This window comes from Argentina anserina, chromosome 2 (genome assembly GCF_933775445.1).
Source record: "Argentina anserina chromosome 2, drPotAnse1.1, whole genome shotgun sequence".
In the NCBI taxonomy this organism is placed as follows: domain Eukaryota; kingdom Viridiplantae; phylum Streptophyta; class Magnoliopsida; order Rosales; family Rosaceae; genus Argentina; species Argentina anserina.
In genome coordinates, this window is record NC_065873.1 from 5,826,595 (window position 1) to 5,845,223 (window position 18,629).

General features: G+C 38.9%; 1 protein-coding gene and 1 non-coding gene across 2 annotated transcripts in view; both read left to right on the forward strand.

The window, feature by feature from the left end:
- The window catches only part of LOC126781944 (coatomer subunit gamma), a 169,146-nt gene that overhangs the window by 43,559 nt on the left and 106,958 nt on the right, over nucleotides 1-18,629 (forward strand). The window lies entirely within an intron of this gene.
- On the forward strand, nucleotides 7,888-7,994 carry LOC126785553 (small nucleolar RNA R71). The gene has a single exon (XR_007671083.1). It is a non-coding gene; the product is annotated as a small nucleolar RNA R71 (small nucleolar RNA).

The following is an 18,629-nucleotide window of genomic DNA, read 5'->3' on the forward strand; positions in this document are numbered from 1 at the left end:
CCTAAACACATAGACACTTAACACATTCGATCAAAACCAAGCAGCCATAATCGAATTCTAACATGTTCATCTTAATCATGTAATTCCAAAGCCATGCACATTGAATTCATCAAGTATGTCACTTACTTAACCAACAACCATGCAATTCGAAAATCACATAAACAAGAATAAACATGTTCTTAGCATAAGTCTTTAATCCAACAACCTAAATATCATGCTACAAGCATAGTCATAACACTTAGAAATCGAAAATTGATCATAGCTAGGTTCGGCAGAAATCAAAAACAGAAATTCATAAAACCAAAACAATTTTCGAATCCTCTATATAAATTGAATCAAGTAGCTATTTCATAGACAAAATTGATACAAGATTAAACTACTCAAATCGCAAGCTTCATCCAAGAACAAGAATAAAACCAAAACCGAAATTAAACAAGAGTGAATCATGGTTACACTTTATAAATCAAGCAATCCACAAGTGTAGCCGAGACTTCTATGGATGAAACCTCCTTCACAAGCGTGTTTGAAGGCTATTGATAGGTGGGGAATGATGGAATCGGTTTTAGGATTTCTTGGAATGGTGAAGGATGAATTCGGCAGAGCTATGGCTTGTGTTTGTGTGTAGGCTGATGATGTTCTGAATGGAGAGGCCGGCCTCTATATATAGAGGTGTAGGAAGCCTTCTTGCTGTGCCAAAAAGAAATAGAATCCAATTGGGAAACTGAAACCCTCTTTGTTATGGATTTGATTTATGTACTCCATATCCAACTTGATGTAGGAAACCAAGTCCAATAGGGGGATCTCTTTAAGGGCTGCACGGCAATCTCTTGGTCCAACTAGGAGTAATTAGGCCGGCCTCCTCTTCTCCTTCTTCAACTCGAATATGATTTCCTTGTTCAACTAGGAATGCAACTCGGCGACTCTCCTTTCTTTCCAAATATGATTTGTCTTTCCTGAAAAGAAATCGTCGATTAAGAAATAGGAAAGAATGAAAATAGGAAAGTAGAGTCCTAGTCGAGTAAGGAATCCTAGCTCAATCAGGAGTTCTAACACTTAGCACAATTTCATCATCAATTCATCTAAGTTCGAAATAGCTCTACCTAGAACAAACATATGACAAATATGAACCTAAAGCAACTAAATAAGAAGTAACAAAGCATAAGAATATGGCATATATACATTAAGAACGTGACACTTTGTGCTCCTATCAACAACCCCACACTTAGACTTTGCTAGTCCCTTAGCAAACACTAAAAAGAAAAATCAAAACAGAAAACAAAATCAAAGCAACTATAACTAACGACACAACATCTAATGCCTTCAACATTTTGTTTCAGAGATCTTCAAACTCATAGCATCAAGAATAACACTCAATCGAAATAGATAAGATGAATTCAATGGTTAATAAACATGAAATTTCGTTTAACAAGTAAGACATGGCAGAAACAAAGATGAAATTAAGCTCGACATGTTCAAAACAAGTTCAAATTCACCTCACAAAGGATATGCACTCCAAATCTTTTCTCTCAAGAACATGGCATATGCTTAAAAGCTTTTCACACACAAGAGTTATGAACATAGGGAAATCGAAAACCTCATAAAAGATACCAATCATATGCACAAATGAACCAAAACCATAAGCTTACTCATGAAACAAACTCCACAGATCAAGAGCTACTCATTTTAAGAATCATGCGGATCTTTAGAAAAGGGTAGGTTAGGCTCGGCATGGATATATTTTCAAGGTAAAAGGAATCACAAAGGTCATCCTCAAGACTTAGCAGAGCAAAACATCCACCTTATGTCGCCATACTTCATAAAACAAGGGCCAAATTTCATCATGTTGGACCCATTCATCACTTTAAACATTGTGAAAACGAACAAAGTCTAAGTATAACATTATTGAGCCTTCAACAAATACATCACAACTGCAAATTCACCAAAAACAACATGTATGCCGAGATTTTTCATTCAATCTTTCATTTTTCCTTTTTCTTGCCGTGCATCATGAATCTTTTCTTTTCTTTTCTCACGGCATCAATACATTTTTCTTTCTTTTCATACTCTTTTCACGGCATAACATACATACAATAGCATAACCCCACACTTGAATCAAATCATCACTCCATATTAACACCAAGAATCGGCTCTGCCAAGCCTCAAAGACAAGGTAGAGATATAACTATACTAAACAAGGATATAACATGTTGGTAATGAAAGAATAGGCTTAACGTAGGCTCAAAGGGGTTAACACTAAGGTGTCCCAAGCAGGGCTCAAATAGGGATATACGGCTTTTTGGCTTAAAGTGGTGGAAATCCTAAAAAGATCCAACAATCCTTTTCAAAATCAGAGTATATTATGACATAAAGCTTCGAAAGTTTCACAAAGTAAGTTCTAGCATTCTCTAGTTCATTGCAATTCTATGGCATATGAATTGATCAAAATAGGTGTAATGAGGTTATAAAGCCAAGAAACGATAGAATAAACTCTCCAAAGAAAGGCACAAGTATATGGCTCGAATCTCACAAAGGTTAGATGAATTCAAACAAGTAAGGAACATGCTCATTCTGTACCTAAGTTTCAAAATCCTCATCTACTACATGTTCGTACAAAATCTACACATCGATTAACCATCAATAACGATGAAGTTCATTCCAATATCATGATCATCTATCAACCATAAATTCAAAGATCAACTCATCCTAGACAGTCAAAGGCATACCTAGGACTCAAAACAAAAACAAAACAAGTTAACAACTTAAAAATCGAAAAACAGAACCAAAATGGCACTAAAAATCGAAAATCAAAACAACAAAATTGAAACACATAAGCATCAAACACTAGACTTCAACGAATGATGTATACCCCACCCCACACTTAAAACTTACATTGCCCTCAATGTACAATATGATAAGCAACGAAAATTAGAAAGAGTTAAGGGGAAGAAAATGCAAACACTCGTTGATGGCTCCTTCATTGGCTTAAGTTTAGAGTCTATAGCCTAGACTTCTTCAAAGCATCACTTGCTTGCCGTAGGATCAAGGAGAGACGTCTCCTCCACATTATGCTCCACGAAATTGTCATAGTACGGCTTCAAGCGATGTCCATTGACCGTAAATTCCTTTCCATGCACCATGCTTTTGATCTGAATAGCACCAGAAGGAAAAATATTAGTAACAACAAACGGTCCAAGCCACCTAGAACGGAGCTTGCCCGGAAACAATCTAAGTCGAGAATTAAACAAAAGAACTTTCTGCCCAACGACAAAGTGTTTCTTCCTAATCATGCGGTCATGGAATGTCTTAGTCTTCTCCTTGTAAACCATTGCCGAATCATAGGCCTCATTCCTAATCTCTTCAAGCTCATGCAATTGTAGCTTCCTATGCAATCCGGCCTCATCAATGTCCATGTTAAAATTCTTCACAGCCCACCATGCACGATGTTCAAGCTCCACGGGAAGATGGCACGCCTTGCCATAGACTAGTCGAAATGGTGACATGCCTAGGGGAGTCTTGTATGCCGTCCTATAGGCCCAAAGAGCATCATCCAATCGTTGAGACCAATCCTTGCGTGATGGTCCAACATACTTCTCTAAAATTCTCTTGATCTCACGATTAGATAACTCCATTTGTCCACTTGTTTGAGGGTGATAAGGCGTAGCAACCTTATGCTTAATTCCATACTTCTTCAACAACGCCTCAATGGTCCGGTTGCAAAAGTGAGATCCTCCATCACTAATGATAACTCTCGGCATACCAAACCTAGAGAAAATGTTAGAACGAAGGAAATCTGCAACAACTCGAGAATCATTAGTCCGGGTGGCCTTTGCTTCCACCCATTTCGAAACATAGTCAACACAAACGAGTATATACAAGAAACCATTAGAACTAGGAAAAGGTCCCATGAAATCAATACCCCAACAATCAAAAATTTCGACATATATAATCGGTGTCATAGGCATTTGATCTCTAGATCCTAAGTTTCCTATGCGTTGGCACCTATCACAAGTCATGCAAAAATGATATGCATCTTTGAAAATCGTAGGCCAAAAGAAACCACATTCTAGCACCTTAAGAGCAGTCCTACGTGAACCAAAATGTCCTCCACAAGATTCAGAATGGCAAAAAGTAAGTATAGAATGATGTTCATGTTCAGGGACACACCTCCTAATGATTTGATCAACACAATGTTTCCACAAGTATGGTTCATCCCAAACATAATACTTAGCTAATGCCTTGAGTCTATTCTTTTGTGCATGCGATAAAGTATCAGGAAATTGCTTAGAAACAAGATAATTGACAATATCTGCATACCATGGCTCACTTACCTCAACTCGAAAGAGTTGCTCATCCGGAAAGCTCTCTTGGATGGCCAAGGGCTTGGCATCTCTTACCAAACGACTCAAGTGATCTGCCACAACATTGTCACTTCCCTTCTTGTCCTTGATTTTGAGATCAAACTCTTGGAGTAGAAGAATCCATCGAATCAATCTCGGTTTGGCATCCTTCTTTGTCATTAAATACTTCAAAGCTGCATGGTCAGTGTAAACAATAACTTTAGATTGAAGTAAGTAAGAACGAAACTTATCTAGAGCAAAGATCACGGCAAGAAGTTCTTTTTCAGTGGTGGTGTAGTTTTGTTGAGCATCATTGAGCGTTCGTGAGGCATAGTAGATGGCGTAGGGCTGCTTGTCCTTCCTCTGCCCTAGCACGGCTCCAACTGCATAGTCGGAGGCATCACACATCAACTCAAATGGCAAGGACCAATCCGGCGGTGCCATGATCGGTGCTGAAGTTAGGAGCTTCTTCAAGGTCTCGAATGCAAGCTTGCAATCATCATCAAAGTGGAATGGGACGTCCTTTTGAAGCAATGAACTCATTGGTCTCGCAATCTTGGAAAAATCCTTGATAAACCTACGATAGAAACCTGCATGTCCAAGAAACGATCGAACATTTCTCACACTTGTGGGGAGGGGTAAGTGACGCACAAGATCTATTTTAGACTTATCAACCTCAATTCCTCTAGATGAAACAATATGACCTAAGACAATGCCTTGCGTGACCATAAAGTGACATTTTTCCCAATTCAAAACCAAGTTAGTTTCTTCACAACGTTTAAGCACTAGTTCAACATTTTCAAGGCAAGTTTCGAAATCTTCACCATAGACAGAAAAATCATCCATGAAAACTTCAATTTTAGAACCAATATACTCAGAGAAAATGTGATACATACAACGTTGAAACGTACCTGGGGCGTTGCACAAACCAAAAGGCATGCGACGATAGGCAAACGTACCAAAAGGGCATGTGAATGTAGTCTTCTCTTGATCTTCTTCCGCAACACTTATTTGGTTGTATCCACTATATCCATCAAGGAAACAATAGAAAGAGTGACCAGCTAACCTCTCAAGCATTTGATCAATGAATGGCAATGGCATGTGGTCCTTCCTTGTTGTCGCATTGAGCTTCCTATAGTCAATACATACTCTATGACCGGTCACTGTCCTTTGAGGCACCAACTCGTTGTCCTTGTTCTTCACCACCGTGATGCCTGACTTCTTTGGCACAACTTGAATAGGTGAGATCCACCTACTATCCGAGATGGGGTAGATCACGCCACAATCGTGCAACTTGGTGATTTCATCCTTTACAACTTGCATCATTGGTGGGTGAAGGCGTCTCTGACCTTCCTTGGTTGGTTTGGCACCATCTTCTAGCAATATTCGATGCACACACATGGTAGGGCTGATCCCCTTGATGTCGGCTAAGGTCCATCCTATTGCCGTCTTATGTCTCTTCAACACTTCAATCAATCTCTCTTCTTGCTCCTCATTTAGTGCAGATGAAATGATCACGGGCAATGTATCCTCTTCTCCTAAAAACGCATACTTCAAGTGGTCCGGAAGAACCTTAAGATCAAGCTTTGGAGCTTGCACCACAGAAGGAAGATTCTTGTTAGTAGTTAAGAGAATTGGACTAGGAGAGACAAAGCTTACCTCACGTGCAACCTCAAGAGAGGTCACGGTTTCATGAATGAAAGATGGCACGGCATCTTTAGCTTCTAACACCGAAATGTTTGAGCTATCACTTGTAAATCCGGCCCCTTGGGCAATGGTGAGTGCCAACTCGTCATTTGTCAAGGTATCTAGATAGTTATCTGCAAGGGAATCAAGAATGTCAATTGAAAAACAATCACTTAACTCCGAAAGAGGATACCTCATAGCTTCAAAGATGTTGAAGCTAATCACTTCACCATCGAACTCAAAGGTGAGTGATCCACTAAACACATCTATTTTTGTTCTTGCAGTCCTCATGAAGGGGCGGCCTAACAAGATAGGGACCTCCTTGTCATCTGCCTCCGTTGGCTCCATGTCTATGACATAGAAGTCGGCAGGAAAGATCAAGCTTGACACCTGCACAAGAACATCTTCAACATAGCCCAAAGGGACTTTGTTGGAACAATCAGCCAATCGAATCACAACATTATCACGTTTCAAATCACCTAGACCTAGGTTCTCATAGATATAGTGCGGCATTACATTAATAGATGCACCTAAGTCTAACATTATCTTTTCAAATGTCATGTTTCCGATTGTACAAGGGATAGAAAAACTCACTGGATCCTTAAGCTTTGGTGGTAGCTTCCTTTGGAGCACGGCAGAAACCGTCTCACTCATTGTAACAACCTCCTTCTCTCGAGTCATCCTCTTATTGGTGCACAATTGTTTCAAAAACTTAGCATACTTAGGATTTTGTTGTATGCATTCAATAAGAGGCATGTTCACTTCCACCTTCTTGAAAATGTCGAGCATGGCTTGATCAGAGCCATCCTTCTTTTGCTTTGCAAATCTACTAGGGAAGGGAACACGAGGAAGATCATTAGTTGAAACCAAACCACTAGAGTTAGGATCCTTACCTTTGTCATGCACGGCATGATCTTCTTTTGGTAGAGGCACGGCATCATTGGCTTTAGAGGAGGCAGGGTCCTTCTCTAAGTCTTTGGCATTGTAATTCTCGGCCTCTTGTCCTTTAGAAGGCACGGCCTTCTTGTGGTGCTGCAATGGAGCATCCAAGGTCCTCCCACTTCATGTCACCATGGCCTTTACATTCGGATTAGGCTCAGTTTGGCTCGGCAACTTTCCTCCTTCATGGATCTTGCCCATGAAATCGATCACTTGTCCCATCTGCTTCTTAAGTTCGGTTATATCCTTAGAATGAGCTTGTTGACCTGTAACTAAAGCTTGAGTAGCAGAGTTTAGATTTTGTTACCCTTGAGCAAGAGACTTCAAAAGTTCATCATAATTAGGTGAAGATGCATTATTCGAACCATGAACATTAGAGTTAAAGGGAGCAGAACCTTGAGGTACCTGAGGCCTCACAAACAAACCTGAAGGACGAGGTCCTTGACCTTGAGCATTGGATGGTTGAGCATTGTTGCTCCAACGAAAATTTGGATGATCTCTAAGTCCAGGGTTGTATGTGTTCGAGTATGGATCGTACCTAGGCCTTTGTTGCCCCATAAAGTTCAACTCTTCTTCAGTCATTGCACCATTTGGACAATTGTCAGTTGTGTGATCCTTGAAAGAACAAATGCCGCATGCTTGAGGGTTGATGCTCGAACCATTGAATGCCTTGACTAGCACGTCAAGCTTCCTTTCTAAAGTCGCCATCTGATTCCTTGCATCAACATCATACACCCCACGGCTCTTGCTTCCTCTCTTCTCCTTGGAACTAAATTGGCGATTGTTGTCAGCCAAGTCATCGATCAAGGTGTAAGCTTCTTGACCGGTTTTGTTCATGAATGTGCAGCCACATGCCAAGTCCACCATGCTCTTATTGGTGGTGTCGAGTCCTTCATAGAAGAATTGGACCAAGTCATCCAATGAAATGCCATGGTGAGGGCACTTCCTTTGTAGTTCTTGAAATTCCTCCCAAGCCTCATAGAGTGAATCACCATCTTTTTGAGTGAAGTTCTGAATCTCCCTCCTAAGTCTTTTCGTGAGTTGAGCAGGGAAGAATTGCTTCAAGAACCTCCTAGTCATTTCGTCCCATGTAGTGATGATTCCTGCAGGCAAAGAATACAACCAACGTTTAGCATCATCCTTAAGGGTAAATGGGAACAAAAGCAACCTCAAGCCTTCTTGAGAAAGATGATGAATCGATTGGAGCTTGCAAATGTCCAAGAACTCCCTAAGGTGAACATTAGGGTCTTCCATTGAAGAACCAGAGTACTTAGGCAGCTGCCCAAGCAATTGAACAGGAATGGAGAAGTTAGCTTCATCAGGTGGAGTGAAAGCAATGCATGAGGGTGATTCCGGGGTGGTAGGAATGAATGCATTCTTGAGTGCCATTGGAGCACCAACAGGAATTATGTCACGGCCCGCAATTTTGTCTAAGTCTGAATTGAAGACGAAGGGGAAGGACAGATCTTCCTCTTCTTCTGATCTAGGTGAAGAGTTTAAGAGTAAATTGCTTGGAGATGTTTCGAAATTCAAAGGTCTACTTATGAAAGAGTTGTTTAAATCTCTAAGTGCTTGAATTCGATCCTTGAGCTCTTGTGTCTTCTTAGAAAATTCGGACATGCATAGTACCTGTTTATATGAAAGGTAACGAGTTAGCATTGAAGAATACATAATGGATACATAAAATTCGTGCCTTCCCTTAGTCATACACACGCACACTTATGGGGGAAGGGCACGGCAACTATATTGTTTACAAAGAGTTAGTTCTTTATGTTTTCACAAGTTCATACAATTCACAAGTTCTTTTTGCTATTTCAATGATTGAATGATCGATTGATTCTAAGTTGTAAATCAAGGTGGACGTGCGGCCTAAGTATGGATGCCTAGACACAAGATCAAGTCTTTGTTTCAGAAGGCCTTTAGCTCAATCAGAGATAGTGAACATGGTAGGACTCATTTGTTGAACTACGGAGAGCGAACTCCCTATCGACTCCATCACCGAGATGTATGTCAGTCAGTAGTTCTCTGAGATCCAATTTTGGTCCCATGCACCAGAGTAATAAAAGAGCGTGCCCCTTACTCAGCTGGACTTAACCTCATGTGTTAGACAAATCTCCAAGTGTTAATAAAAGCCACCCTCGACCTCATGCAAACTCGAGAGCTAGCATGAAGGGTTAAGGCTAATATTAACAAAAGGGACTTTACCTATTCCGTTCGATTTACAACCTACAGCAATCATTCACTCAAGCACCAAAACAACAACCTAAGTTACATTACTATATGTTACACGAAATAAGAATAAGAATATACAAATGTACAATATTCACAATGAATTCGTAGTAAAAGTTAGGGATCCATCTCTAATGGATCCCCGGCAACGGCGCCATTTGATGAATGCTCGATCACTCGACATCAATATTTAACCCTGAACACATCATAGTAGTATAAAGCAAGAGGGTATCGTTCACAAACCGGGGATCCAGCCAGGGCTTAGGATCACAATACTTACACGAATTCATAAAGGTTTTAAGGTTTGATATAGATTTTGGATTGAATCATAAAAACAGTAACTAAAACCTAAACTAATATATACATGTGATCAACCAACCAACACATAAACAATCACCACAACAAAACATATAAAGAAATCGAACAAGCTTCATGACTTCTTTTTAGAATCATGCCGAGACTAGATCTTGAACAACTAAAGATGGATCATGCAATTAGGGTTCTAAGCAGTAACCTAAACACATAGACACTTAACACATTCGATCAAAACCAAGCAGCCATAATCGAATTCTAACATGTTCATCTTAATCATGTAATTCCAAAGCCATGCACATTGAATTCATCAAGTATGTCACTTACTTAACCAACAACCATGCAATTCGAAAATCACATAAACAAGAATAAACATGTTCTTAGCATAAGTCTTTAATCCAACAACCTAAATATCATGCTACAAGCATAGTCATAACACTTAGAAATCGAAAATTGATCATAGCTAGGTTCGGCAGAAATCAAAAACAGAAATTCATAAAACCAAAACAATTTTCGAATCCTCTATATAAATTGAATCAAGTAGCTATTTCATAGACAAAATTGATACAAGATTAAACTACTCAAATCGCAAGCTTCATCCAAGAACAAGAATAAAACCAAAACCGAAATTAAACAAGAGTGAATCATGGTTACACTTTATAAATCAAGCAATCCACAAGTGTAGCCGAGACTTCTATGGATGAAACCTCCTTCACAAGCGTGTTTGAAGGCTATTGATAGGTGGGGAATGATGGAATCGGTTTTAGGATTTCTTGGAATGGTGAAGGATGAATTCGGCAGAGCTATGGCTTGTGTTTGTGTGTAGGCTGATGATGTTCTGAATGGAGAGGCCGGCCTCTATATATAGAGGTGTAGGAAGCCTTCTTGCTGTGCCAAAAGGAAATAGAATCCAATTGGGAAACTGAAACCCTCTTTGTTATGGATTTGATTTATGTACTCCATATCCAACTTGATGTAGGAAACCAAGTCCAATAGGGGGATCTCTTTAAGGGCTGCACGGCAATCTCTTGGTCCAACTAGGAGTAATTAGGCCGGCCTCCTCTTCTCCTTCTTCAACTCGAATATGATTTCCTTGTTCAACTAGGAATGCAACTCGGCGACTCTCCTTTCTTTCCAAATATGATTTGTCTTTCCTGAAAAGAAATCGTCGATTAAGAAATAGGAAAGAATGAAAATAGGAAAGTAGAGTCCTAGTCGAGTAAGGAATCCTAGCTCAATCAGGAGTTCTAACACTTAGCACAATTTCATAATCAATTCATCTAAGTTCGAAATAGCTCTACCTAGAACAAACATATGACAAATATGAACCTAAAGCAACTAAATAAGAAGTAACAAAGCATAAGAATAGGGCATATATACATTAAGAACGTCACACTTTGTGCTCCTATCAGACTTGTTGTTTGACCGACTCACTTTTAAGGTAGTTGGAGATTTATTAATCTCGTATGAAGTTGCGTATGCGGTGTAACTTCGGTTTTAATTAAGTGGGAGAAGTAGGACACTTATCGTTGTTTTGTACTTAAAAGAGTATTGAGTTGCGACATCGTTGTGTTTAGGTACGTGATACATGCTTTAGAATGGTTGCGGTGATTAGTACCTTTCGTATGGTATGTTGAAGACGTAGCGGGAGCGAGAGGTGAGTAAATCTCACATTGTTAATGTTACCCTTTGGTGGTGACTTATTTTATAAAAACAAGTATTGGTTTTAAAATACATGAACTTGATCGACAACGGTTTGTGGATAAGTAAAATGATTTTCTTTGAATATAAGCAAGTTGTGACATAGATAATTGGATATAATATAGTGATTTATATATGTGTGTTTAATGATAATTATAATATACTATATTATGTAATGCTATTGGCTTATTTATTGTTATGTGGATTTTATTGATGTTGATTGTGGTTAGTGTGTGAGGATGAAACCGAAAGAGAAAAAAATTTACCTTCCCGTAAAATGGATTATTTGTGATTTATTTTGGTGTTGGGCCTGTGTTTATTGTGTTGTGTGAGAGTCACTTGGATTTTTGTACGATATCATCATTGTTGGATTGATTATATTGTACGTGTTATTTTAACATTTGAGTTTTGTTAAAACATTTTCTGGTCCTGGTCTTCAGACTTGGTGGTGACAATTAAATCGGGAGCCAAGCCTTTGGCCGGTTGATTGGTTACGATCAGTTAGACCTCTAGTTTGTCTGCCGATGCACGGCATGAGGGGTAACTTAGTAGGGTTATTTGGGTTTCATGAGTGCATGTTTTTAAAAAGGGAATTTAACTGTGTTATGTTTGTGTTGGTTGTTGAGTTGTTAAATTCCCAAGACATGAATTGTTCCATGTGTTATCCCTTTTGAGAAATAGATTGTGTTTTTTTCTGAAGAAAACAAAGTGAGAGTATTTACCTTGGTTTTCAAGTGAAGGTTCTATAGTCCCAGTTGAGTTGTTGGTTTTGCTTTTTTCCTTCATTTTGTTGCATATTTATGTGATTTTCTGAACTATATTTTTATGCAGGAAACACTACTAATTATCATGCATTATTACAAGTGTGTTATGTGGATTTCAAATGTCGTTCCTTGTATCTTATAAGCATGTTTATATTGAGTTAAGTTTACTCATACGATCTTTAAAAACTCACCGAGATCGTTGTTTACAACCAGGTGCACAAATCCATAGTGTAGGATTATTTGTGTAGGTTGTTCGTGTTTGCGGTGAGAGAGTTTGGAGATGTAGCGACAAGGGTAGGACGTTGTAACTTAAGAATTTTTCTTGTAACTAGTTCTTGTGGTTGTTGCAGTTACATTATAGATCAAGATTTGTACAAGTTGTAATGTAGTAATTTGAATTTGATTCGAGTTATCACGTTTTCGTAATTTGAATTTTATTATCAAAAAATTGGACATGATAAGATTAAGAGTTTTTTTCACCAACAGTTCCTCAACTCTGGTGTACCTACCAATGTGATACCTCAACTCTTAATCGTACCAATGTGATACCCAGACTCTAGTATTGCTATCATTGAAGTACTTCCGTTAGTTTTTTTAAACTTTTCCGTTATCTTGGTGACGTGGCAGGTACGTGAGGCCCACAAAGAGGGTTAAAAGATAAAATTAACCTCATCTGAGAGGAGCAATGTTTTTCCCGCCCTTTACCTTGAGAAAAACACCCAACAATTCCAATTTTGGCGCCAATTTTCCCTCTCTACTCCTTAATTTGTGTCTCTTATCTAAACTAAAGAACTACCGCCAACCAGTCGACCACAATCTGATAAAACCTAGATCAATCTCATTTTCTATTTTTACCCTAGCACTTGTTAAACTAACAGAATAAATATATAAATTTATATGGAACATCTCATTTCCACAATCTCATAAGAATATAAAAACACATAACTTAACGAAATTCAAATACATGTTTAAGTACCATTAGTTGCCACCTTTTATGTTGATCTGCCATGATTTTTGCTTGTAAGAACTAATGGTACATGTAGTTGAATTTCGTTAAGTTATGTGTTTCTATATTCTTATGAGATTGTGGAAATGAGATGTTCCATATAAATTTATATATTTATTCTGTTAGTTTAACAAGTGCTATGGTAAAAATAGAAAATGAGATTGATCTAGGTTTTATCAGATTGTGGTCGACTGGTTGGCGGTAGTTCTTTAGTTTAGATATTAGACACAAATTAAGGAGTAGGGAGTGAAAATTGGCACCAAAATTGGAATTGTTAGGTGTCTTTCTCAAGGTAAAGGGCGGGAAAAACATTGCTCCTCTCAGATGAGGTTAATTTTGTCTTTTAACCCTCTTTGTGGGCCTCACGTACCTGCCACGTCACCAAGATAACGGAAAAGTTGAAAAAAACTGACGGAAGTACTTCAATGATAGCAATACTAGAGTCTGGGTATCACATTGGTACGATTAAGAGTTGAGGTATCACATTGGTAGGTACACCAGAGTTGAGGGACTGTTGGTGAAAAAAACTCTAAGATTAAACATATCAGAGAATTCGAAAATATTAATTTTAATTATCAATTTTAAATATAAGACAATTTTAAATATAAGAAGTTCCCTACATTGTCTTCATATTGGGGGCACGTCCATTAATTGCTAAGGACACCCAAATGCCTACACCGTTCTGTCACTTCTGTGACAGTCACCGCCAAACCTCCCTATTAATTAAACAGAGGTACAATCCTTATTTTCCAACAGGTCTTCATATATACTGAGGACAGACCAAGTCATCTTAACTCAATCCTTTTGTTATTGCGTATATCAATATGATCACTCATTTCGTCTCCTTGCCTCCTTGCCTCCTTGCCTCCTTGGTAATGTTGATTTGTAAGTACAACCATTAATCAAACCTTATATGCAAAATCATGCTAGATGAAAAGCTTATCAACGAACCCAAACCCAACTAATATACTGTGCTCATAATGAATAATCAAACACTATATTCATCCATTGCAATATTATATCTCATAGCTTCCACCATCCACACTAAACTCCATCACAGTACAATAATTTTACCTTGCTTTCCTCAACCAACATAAAAATGGAGACCATTCAATTAATCAATCTTTCATATATTCTGTATATCAGACGTAACCAACACCATTACACCAAAGCTCATAATCAGTTGCACGTCAAATGAACCAGGACATCCAATCTCCCCAGAAACCCGAACTGAACAGTGAAACCCCAAACCTTCAATTCTCAAATCTCAACTTTAATCGAAAACTGAATTCAAATAACAGAAGATCAACTTGAGTTCAACACATCCATTAAAGCTGAAAAATGAATAATAGCACCACACCACCGTCATACACAGTAGCCACATACGGTGGTTACGCCGTCCAAGAACACGATTTCCTCCAATCTCAACCAAACTCTACTTCAATTATATCAATACGTAAAACCCAATGAATTGACTACATTTGGTACCTGAAATTAATTTGAAGATCGCCATACAACACAGAACTCACGCCATGAAGCTCAGAACTTACCCAACTTGATTTCTCCGTCGTAGAAGCTTCCTTGAAGAAACCGAGATCACAAACTTGAAGGGAAGAATGAAAGAAAGCTAGATATACCTCATCATGGCCGTGTTAAACAGTGACAAGCGTGACCTGTGGACCAACTGTACCGATATTGTCCCAACTTAGCCACCTCACAGGTGTTGGGTTTTAATCACAAAAGGCCTCGGTACAATTAGTTATTATCCACTCACTTATAAGCTTTATTTTCTTTGTCACTTCTTAGATGTGGGATCTCTCATCTCCAACACACCCCCTCACTTGGAACCTAATTTTTAGGTCTGCACGTGACAGATTAACATCCCACATACTGGGACATTTTCAAACCAATGTTCAGTAACTAACGACACTTGGTGACCATCTAATCGGAAACTCTCCGATGGCATGATAATGACATCTATCTTAGGCCCATGACAAAGTGACACCCAACTCGGGCTCACGACATATTGGAGTCACGACTGGAGAGGGACCCGCTCTGATACCATGTTAAACAGCGACAAGCGTGGCCCGTGGACCAACCGTACCGATATTGTCCTAACTTAGCCATCTCACAGGTGTTGGGTTTTACTCACAAAAGGCCTTGGTACAATTGGTTATTATCCACCAATTTATAAGCTTTATTTTCTTTGTCACTTTTTAGATTTGGGATCTCTCATCTTCAACAGGCCGAAATCGCACCAACCAATCGGAACTGTCACCACATTCTCTCATTCAATTCTGTGTAATCAGACCTCTCCTTTGTCACCGGGATGACCACGACCTTGAAACAAGCTACGACCGCCCGGTGATACTTCGGGTAACGGCCACACGACAAGGAACTCCTCCTCCTTCATCGACTTGCAGGGCTCGAGACCAAGGCCAGTCTAAGTTTTGTTCCCATCCAGATCCAACTAATATATATCGGCACCTATAAAATGGGTTTGCTTAAGTAAATGGTAAGTCCGGAAGCCACGTCAGAGGCTATCTAGGGGTTACAATATTATGGAAGATTACTTCATCAAATGTCTAATCTTCGACGCGTAAGACTTTCGCCGGAGGTACAGGATGAGCAGAGACCGATTCAACATTATCATGACGGACATCTAAAACCACGACCAATCTTGGCATCAAAGAGAAGACGCCACTGGTTTGCTAGAGTTATTTCCCCAACAAAAGATAACTGGGGTTGTACGAATACTAGCATACGGGTCAGCTGCAGATCAATGTACTGAAATTACAAGAATGGGGGAATCGACTTCCCTCCATTGTATGAATGAGTTTTACAGGCAAGTGGTTCACCTGTATGGTCCAAGATACATTCGTAGTCCAACACCGAGGCTTTCTAGGTATTATTGGAAGCATCATGCACTGGGAGTGAAAAAACTGCCAAACCGCCTATCAAAGGCATATTTGGGACTTAAGGGTTGCCCAACGGTGATCCTAGACGTCGTGGCCTCCTATGATTCATGGATATGACAGAGTTTCTTTGGGTGTCCTGGAAATAAAAATGACATTAACGTGCTCCACCCATCGAATGTGTTCTCAGAGATCCTTGCCGGAAGAGGCCCAACTGTCGTCTACAAAGTCCACAGACAGAGGTACTCGACAACTTTTTATCTGGCTGACGGAATATATCCAAGGTACTTTACATTTGTCAAAAAAATTCACAATCCCTAAACACCGCAAGATAAGCTCTTTGCAAAGAAACAAGAGGCATACCGGAAAGATGTGGAGAGGGCCTTTGGCATCTTGTAATCTCGATGGGCAATTATACGTCATAGTTGTATAATGCACCACAAATCAGTAATGACTACCATCATGTTATCTTGCATTATATTGCATAACATGATTGTTGAAGAAGAGTACGTGGAGGATGAGGAAGAAGAAGACTTACAAAACTCATCGAGCACTTTCCGGGTTTATGATGGGCCAGTGGATGTACAAGGGAATCGAATTCATTTTGAGCCAATCAATATAGATTGAGCCAATATACAACAGTTTCACGACCGTGTTTCCGATGTCGAATCCGTTTACAACAGTATAGATGGTGAAATACTCTAAATATGTTTTATTATGTATTTTCATTCTGTTTGTATTTAATTATTAAGTTTGTGTGTAATTTAAGTATGTGTTTTAATTTTTTGTGTATTTCAATTTCATCTTAATAAATCAAATGTATTTTTATTTCTCAAAAATTTAAATTACATTAAATTTAAAGTTAGTATAATACTATAACTATCATGGAAATAGCACGCGATTTGGGTGATTATAATCCGAATATGTTTTATCTGTATGTTGATCTTGACTAACTCCTCCTTCATTAATGATTTCTAGTTTCTTCTTGGTAAAATACCTTTTTGATATTGGGGTCATACCCTCCAAATCCATTGTCATGATCCTTGTGTCATTCTCTTGTTTCTTCAACCCGTAACTCTTCTTCCGCCCTTGCTTCCTTCCGCTTTTGATGTCTATGTACTCCGTGTAATAATTAAGTTCACTTTCATTATGCATTATCCTCTTGGTGTGTCATGATGCTTGTTCACTTGCAATGGTATGCAAAACCTCAACCCGTTGCTCAATAGGAGTCTTACCCTTTTTCTTTTGGCTTCTAGCTTCCTTTACCACTTTAGTTCCCAGTGGTCTAGACGGACTCGAGGAAGCTGTCGTGTTACTTTGAGGTGTCTCATTAACTTGGTTGTCATCCAAATCAATGGTTGGAGATGATTCGGTTGCGGAATGAGTATTATCGTAACTACTTGCATTTGGAGATGGAGTAGTAGGTAGCACCGCAACAAAAGATGGATGATCCTTAGCCACTTTCCAACATTCAAAGTGTGTAAAGTGTTTCTTGTTGGTATTATAGTAACATGATTGAGTTTGTCGTTCCTAATGAAAAACTTATATTAGGTACATATTTAAATACATAATTTAAACAAATTGGATAAAACAAATAATGTAACCAAATTAAATATATAGAAATTACATAATTTAATTATATATATAATTGAATAAAAATTATAATATATGATAAAATAATGTAAACTTAATTCATCTATTAACGAAATGCCGCTAGCTACACGTTGCTTTGCCACTACCAAACATTCGCCCCATTTTTACAAAAGTAGGTTGAACTTGTTGTAATGAGAAGCGAGCGCGATTCGGGTCCTTGGTTCCTTCGAAAGTTTCTCACCCGGTGCTAGCACCCAATTTTGCATATAATCGGCAAACTTTTCTTCCATAATTTGTCTTTCTTTTGTTTGTTATCGTCGTATTCATCAACGCTATGACGGACAAAAAAGATGCACATTTGTAGATCTTCGGAAGGAAGCCAATAGGAGTCCAATGTTTTGGAAAAAAATGCTAAACGAAATGAGGGAGGAGAAGGAGGAAGATGTGAAATTTGTTGTGCACAAATTGGTGTGAGTTGATCAACAATTGAAGTAGTATTTATAGGCAAATGTTTTGGAGAGGTGGGAAATTTTGGGGATTTTTAAACTATCATTTGGGGTTTATTTCCGTTCTGATAAAATAGTAGCCGTTGGTTATGAATTCTGACCGTTGGATCGAAATTTCTGATTCAAATGGAAGACCCATATTCATTTAACCGTTGGAGTTTGATGGTCTTCCGGTAAGCCACGTGCCATCCGTTCCGTGGTCCTTTTTTTAAAACCCTTTTACTCGTGCGTTCAGTTCACGCGCCTAGCCTAACAAAAAAAAAATTTCAACGTGTCCGAAGTCACCCACATGCCGTGGGCTTCACCAGGTGGATGAGCAAAGGTTGGAGCACATTATGCTCGAGCGATCTATCGAGCAAAGCCTTTCGGTTGATTGGGCGAGCACCAGCAGCTCCGGTGCAAGCTCGAATCTGGGTTCGCTCGAGCAAACCATTGCGGTCCCACCTCCTGCTCGTCGGTGCAGATGCTCTCAGATACAACGACCCAGATCTAATATACTTAATCAACTTAAGCATATCGACCACTCAAAATTAACGATTAAAAATCTATTTTTAAATAATCTTTGGATAATACCAACTTCCAAAAATTATTAAAAACTAGCATTCATATACATGCGATACACTTGCTAAAGGCCACGCTCG